General features: G+C 42.1%; 1 pseudogene; it reads left to right on the top strand.

Moving 5' to 3' along the window:
• Positions 1-6571: 6571 nt before the first annotated feature.
• LOC110302584 (small ribosomal subunit protein eS10-like) lies at positions 6572-7227 on the top strand (annotated as a pseudogene).

Genomic DNA, 7227 nt, shown 5'->3' with positions numbered 1-7227 from the left:
AGTATGGTAGTGATTAAAAAACAGACAGACCCACCAGGACTTTAATCCCTACACTCAGGAGGCAGAGGAAGGTGGATCTCTGTGAGTTTGGGCCCAGCTAAGTCTACATAGCAAGTTCTGGGAAAGCTAAGACTACATGGAAAAATCCTGTCTCAAAAAACCAATCCAAACCAAAAAAATAGACAAGCAAAACATCCCTTAAGCTTCAGATATTAAGACTGAAATGACAAAAATGAAAGAGAATATTCCCTGGACAGTGGTGGCACACACCTGGATTTCCAGTACTTGGAGGCAGAGGCAGGCGGATCTCTGAGTTGTAGGCCAGCCTGGTTTACATAGTGAGTTCTAGGACAGCTAAGGCTACACAGAAAAATCTTATCTAAAAAAAAAAAGAAAGAAAGGGAAAAAAAAGAAAAGAAAAGAAAAGAAAAGAAAAGAAAAGAAAAGAAAAGAAAAGAAAAGAAAGAAAGAAAGAAAGAAAGAAAGAAAGAAAGAAAAGGGAAAGGAAGGGAAGGGAAGGGAAGGGAAGGGAAGGGAAGGGAAGGGAAGGGAAGGGAAGGGAAGGGAAGGGAAGGGAAGGGAAGGGAAGGGAAGGGAAGGGAAGGGAAGGGAAGGAAAGGAAAGGAAAGGAAAGGAAAGGAAAGGAAAGGAAAGGAAAGGAAAGGAAAGGAAAGGAAAGGAAAGGAACCCATCTAGCAAAATGTTGGTAAAACTGGTGATGGTTATACAAAGAGAGACGTCATCAAAGAAGAGAGACATTCAAAGGACACTGGAACATAGATGTGTGACAGAGCACTTGCCTAGCAGGTACAAAGCTCTTGGTTCAACCCTCAGCCATGGGATTAAAAAAAAATCAATCAAGAATACAGTAGGGTTGTAGCAAATAGATTAACAGTTCATTTCATTTCTTTCTAAAAGTGGACTCAAGTAAACACAAAATGCAAACAAGCAAAGCTTGTTAAACAGCATAAATACTTAATGACCCTATCACAGAGGTGTTAGCAAAATTGGCACTACGCTTGGGAACGCCGCAGCGAACAGTCCACGTCAAGAGTGTGAGCATGTTCACACTCCTCGGCTCAGCAGCTCCTTCCTCTTGCAAACTACCTTTCCTCCAGCTGACAAAAAACTCCGAAACGCCGAAAGTACTGTAAGCCATTCTATAGCACGTTTGTTCACAATGTTATTAAGACAGCAACTCTCTCCTCCGCCTAGTGGCTTTTCCTGTTTCCCTTCCAGTGTCACTTACTGTCACCAGACACTTGGTTATTATCAGTTCCTTCCCCTACCCCTATATGGAAGGCCCTGAAAATTTGCCTACATTAGTCCCTACTGTATTTGCGGGTATCAGAATCCTGTCTATCATACAGTAGGAAGTTGATAGTTACTGAATGGAAGGGTAATTTTAAACATTCAAAAAAAAAAGTTAATTAGACAATTATGAGCTATCTTTTCAACATTGTGATGATATGTATGTTCAATAGTAATAATATGGGAGATATTTATAATGAAATAGATTTAAGGAGAGATATATCTTTCACATATATTTGTCTTGTTTTGTTTTTGATATAGAGTTTCAAAGAGTGCAGCCAAAGATGACCTCCATCTCCTTATCCTTTTGCCTCTACTCCCCAAGTACTGGAGTTAGAGGCTTGAGTCTTCACACCCAGTTTACAAAGTGCTATAGATCTAACCCAAGGCTTCATGCACGCGAAACAAGAAGCTGCAACTGAGCTACGCCAGGTTACACACAGGATGGTGGCCCCATAAGATTACAGTGGAGCTGAAATTTCCTATTGCCTAGTGATGTCCTTCCCATCTTAACAGTGCATGTTTGAGTGATGCTAGGTTAACGAATCTCCTCTACTGCTCATCATAGAAAACGTACAGTTGTGCACAGAACATAGCACTTGATAGTGATAAATGACTATGTTATTGGTCTGTCTATTTACTGCATTATGCTTTGTTTATTTTAGAATGTGTTCTTCTACTTATTAAAAAAACCTGTCTGCGGTAAAGCATTATGTTATGTTACAGCCATAGTAGTCTCATATAGTTCTCATTTGCCATGACTCTTGATTGCATAATTTTCTCTGTGTTTGATTAAATCATTATGTTTTATTCATCATGGTCCTGGGAGTAATAGGCTATATCCTACATATAAGATGCTATATCCTATATATATGTGTGCACACACACACACACAGCCTAGATGTTGAGTAGGATATAAGACCCAAGTTTGTGTAGCTACACTGTTCACACAATGATTAAATCACCTAAAGACATATTTGTTAGGTGATGTCTCTGGTGTTAAGTGACATGTGACCGCACAGTATGGTTATAAATACAGAAAAGGAAACTCTGGGCTGGGGAGGTGGATTAGACAGTAGGGTGCTTGTAATTGTAAGCATGAGGATTTGAATTCAATACCCAGAACTCACATTGGTTTTTAAAAAAAGCACAGTATCTGCCTGTAAGGCTAGTGCTGTGGAGATAGAGGTAGGAGGATTGCTGGGACTTTCTGGCCATCCAGTCTAGCTGATCAGTGAGTACCAGGTTCAGTGAGAGACTCAACATAGAGCTTAGCACACATGGAGTGAAGTGAAGGCTGGAGGACCTTTGAGAATGGTGTGTAGGAAGCCAAACTTTGTGAAGCAGGCCTGCCAGCTACTTGGGAGGCTGAGGCAGCAGTATCACAAGTTCAAGACTTATGTGGGCAACTATGAGACCCTGTCCCAAAATAAAGAATACTAAGAAGAGGGACCAAGAGATGGCTCGGTAAATAATAGCACTGGCTGCTCTTCCAGAGGCTCTGGGTTTGAATGTATGTCCAAAACATATGTAACTTCAGTTCCAGAGGGATCCAGCACCCTGTTTTAGCTATTGTGTGTAATGGGCATGCAAATGGTACACAGACTTACTTGCTCTGGGGTCTTTACTCTCTCATGTGGCTCCAGCTGTAGCATTTGTTACCTGAGGTCTCATGAAGAAAATATCAAACCCTAAGCAAGGAGCCCTCAGGCTGGCTATCCTCTTCCCTTTGCGTCTCCACATTCTGACCCAGACACCACAGGCTCTTCACAGCCCACTGTCCTCACACACAAAGTCCCATGTCAGAATCCTTCATCTTAGTGCCACTGTCCTGTCAGCTTGCTTAGCAATGGTTAGTGTTTTGTCCTTTCTGATACAAATGGCTAGCATTAATTCCCCCTCTTAACCATTTTCTCTGTGGCCCCTGGAGGGTCTACTTAACTATAAACTTTCAAGCCCCACCCCTGCACAGGCACAACCTCTATCACTTTATTTTATTGGAAACCTGTCCCAGAAGTCACTTCTGCCAAACTCCTGATTTGTTCAGGATCGCAAGTGACCAGTAGGTAGTATTACCGTGCACCTCCCGCCATCCCTCCCACACCCTGGCCATCCCTGCTCACAGCCATTTTTTTTTTTTTATGTTCTTGGACTAAAGCCAAACTGAAACCAGTGAACCAATAATTTTATTTGATTTCAAGAGTCCTGGTCTTAGTCTCTTCAGACAGCTGTGTCAAATTGGCTATAAACTTGGAAGCTGAGAAACATGGTTTCTGCATATTTGGAGTCTTACAAAGTCTGGTTTAACACAAAAGTTACCTTCTTGTATCTTCGCATGGCAGAAGGGTCAAGACAGCTCACCAGAGTCTCTAATTGCATGATCTGAAGGCTCTCTAAGCCTTGTCTTCTAACATCATCCTTTTGGCAACTAGGCTTCATTACCAGATGAGGATGAGAGAGAGGTAAGCATCAAGACCGAATTATATGGCATTAGCTCAGTGTCCATGTTCATTTTGTCTTGTTTTTTTTTTTTCTCTCTCTCTCTCAACATCTTTTCCCCTTTTGCTAGCTCATGGATGGTTTCTGAGTCACTCCTCAGGTGTCTTAAGTGTAAAGTGGCTTTCATTCCTCCTCTGTGACATCCTGTCTTCGTGTGTTCACCTTCCAGTACTATAACAAAGTTCTGGGGCTGGAAGACTAGTTTAAAAAGAAAAAAAAGGTCTATTTCATGCATAGTTTTGGATGCTCAAAGTCCAAACAGCATGATACTGGTTTGGTGAGGCCTTCTGGCAGAATCACATCATTATGGATAGGAGAGGGAGCAAGAGAGCTCTCTGGGGTCTCTAATGCCATCATTACTTGATCACAAGAAGGAAGTCATACAGGCTGGAAAAAGGGCCAGTATAACAGTTTCTTGAGAACTAGGCAGCATCTCACAAGAATATCACCAACACATCCTGAGGCCATTGACTACTTGCTTCCCACTGGACCCTATCTCTTCAAGAGACCACACCACATTCTAATACTGCCAGGCTGAGGACCAAGCTACCAATGTGTGGACTAACAAAATGCATTCTAACTTAATGAAGTTTTTCTTCCTATTACAAGTAAACCTCAAGAGGTGTTGACACTCATGAACAAGAGTAAGTCACCAGATGGCCTTGTTTTCTGATACACTTCCTCTTGGTAAGGCTGCCCTTGACCACCTACCTTATCACTAAAGTAGTTTATTTATACTAATAAACTTATAAAACCAATAGGTTGTTTTCAGGTCTTACACTGTTTGATATTCTAAGAACCCAAGACACTATGGACCACTCATGCATTCTCCAAATGTCTTCTTCCCTTGACGTCTGTGAAACCACATGTTCCTGGGGTCTCCGTAAATGTTTGCCTATTTCAAGGCTATTTGCGTTTGTTCCATACCATCAACATGTGTGCGCTCCTTTAGATGGGTACCACACTACGGTTCTCAGTCACGCTTCCGTTCTAGTCTTCAGGCCTTCTCTTTTCTCCTAAGCTCCGCAGTGGTAATCTCAAGCTACTCTCTTGGCATTGCCACTTCCACTCCAATAAAACACAGAACCCTTCCATCCAACCCTGGCCTACAATCTCTTAGAAAAGGGGGTCATTTTTAGTATCAATCCATTTAGAAGTCCTTCATATCACTGGATGTTTTAAATTACTTTGAGCAAAATGACCTCTCCCTTTTTGAGGGGGATATATAATAGCATAAAATTATTTCATTTACTGATTAAATATAAGCAAACTGAATCACTAAGAAACACATTAAATATATGTAAGAAATTATTTTAGAGAAACATCATCATACTGTAAGCCTTTGAAATTCACTACAAAAACCAATATAAGTGTTCTTTAAGCTCTCACCTTTCTCACTCTCTAGCCCTCCTTCTCTCTCTCTCTCCCTTCCCCCCTCTCTCCACATGGCCATGGTTGGCCTCTCTCCCTCTTTCTCCCATCTCTCTTTCCCCCTGCCTTTCTACAATAAAGCTCTAAAACCATACACACACATGGACACACACACATGTGTATCTATCTATACATACATACATACATACATACATACATACATACATATATTTTAACAAGGTGAATGATGTGGCTTGAAATACAATCTCCCAGCATTCATATATAAAACAAAAATTTAATGAGGGAGTATAAATGATTGGTCAGTTGCTGTGATAAAGCACCATGACAAAAACTTGCGTCTGTGTGTGAGGTCTATGCAAACACCATGGCCAGCAGAGTAATAATCCACGTGAGGCATGAAGGTAATGTGGCTCAACATGACTCCGTAGCTGGTGTTGCTTCAAACTTCTAGAGTATGACATCGGTGGTTTATTTCAGGCTTACATATGTAAGGACAGAACAATTTGGAAAAAAAAAATTTCCTAGTGTAACACCATCCTGCGTGCACAATGAGGTATAATTACACTGAAACTCTCCTCAAAGTACATGTCACTTCTTCCATGAAGATGGGTTCTATAGATAGGCTACATGTGTTATCTTAAGGGCCTAGGGGAGGATCTGGTGTGGTATCAGACATACAGATAGTACAGAGGTCATCTGGGCTATAAACCACCTCAGGTTCTGTTTGTGGGAGCCTGGGGGAGCCCCTGGCCATATAGATAGTGCAGGGGTCATCTAGGCTATTAGCCACCTCCATTCTCAGCCTTCTGGGTGGAAAACTGGTTAATCTCTTCCTTTGAAGAAACAACCCTGCTTTTTGCTTTTTTTTTTTTTTTTTTTTAAATATTCCTGGTTTCCCTAGTGCTTATCTGTGAGTTCAAGGACCTTTGTCCTCCAGGCAAAAAGTGATTTATGGAAGAATTTATGTTAGCTTATGGCTCTAGAGGGAAAGTCCTTAGTGACTGGGAAGCCATGGTAACAGGTGGCTAGAGCAGAAAGCTGGGAGATCATATCTTCAACTGTGAACACTAAACAGAGAAAACTGAAGTGGGACAAGGCTACAAGCACTCAGAGTCCATCCTCAGTGGGCTCCTCCTCCATCCAATAAGACATTATGTTCTGTAACTTCCATAAACAGCACCACTAACTGGGAACCAAGTGTTCAACTACTTAAGCCTATGGGGGACATTTCTCATTCAAACCACAACAGACTGGAAAGCTACATCAGAGATGACAGAAGTACGGGGACAGAGAGTTTCGGTATAATTGTCTTAAACGTTGTATCTTCGCTTAATTTCGAACCTTGGCCTCAGACCCTATAGCTGCTGTGATGTTGATGCCTAAGAAGAATCGGATTGCCATCTATGAACTCCTTTTAAAGGAAGGTGTGATGGGGGCCAAAAAATAAAGATGTCCACATACCCAAACATCCTGAGCTGGCAGACAAGAATGTGCCCAACCTTCATTCAATGAAGGCCACGCAGTCTCTCAAGGCTACGTGAAGGAGCAGTTTTCTTGGAGACATTTCTACTGGTACCTTAAGAATGAGAACATCCTTTAAAGGTGTGGTGGGGCACACCTTTAATCCCAGCTCCTGGGAGGCAGAGGCAGGCAGATTTCTGAGTTCAAGGGAAGCCTGGTCTACAGAGTGAGTTCCAGGACAGCTAGGGCTACACAGAGAAACCCTGTCTCGAAAAACAAACAAACAAACAAACAAACAAACAAACAAAACCAAACTAAACCAAAAGAATGAGAGCAGCTGTCCTGAGACTGGCAGGCCTCTGCCCAAAAGTCCAGAGGGTGAGCGGCCTTTAAGATTCACAAGAGGGGAGGCAGATAGAGACACCTACAGGAGTGCTGTGCCCCCTAGAAAGCTGAGGCTGGGGCTAGCTCAGCAACTGACTTCCAGTTTAGAAGCAGCTTCGGGTGGACGTGGTCAGCCACCTCAGTGAAGTTGGAGATTATATTGTATTGAAAAAACTTTAA

Source organism: Mus caroli, unplaced genomic scaffold (genome assembly GCF_978045245.1).
Source record: "Mus caroli unplaced genomic scaffold, Mus_caroli_1 scaffold_11, whole genome shotgun sequence".
In the NCBI taxonomy this organism is placed as follows: domain Eukaryota; kingdom Metazoa; phylum Chordata; class Mammalia; order Rodentia; family Muridae; genus Mus; species Mus caroli.
The sequence above is the reverse complement of the archived record's forward strand: the minus strand, read 5'-3'. Positions and strand labels throughout refer to the sequence as shown.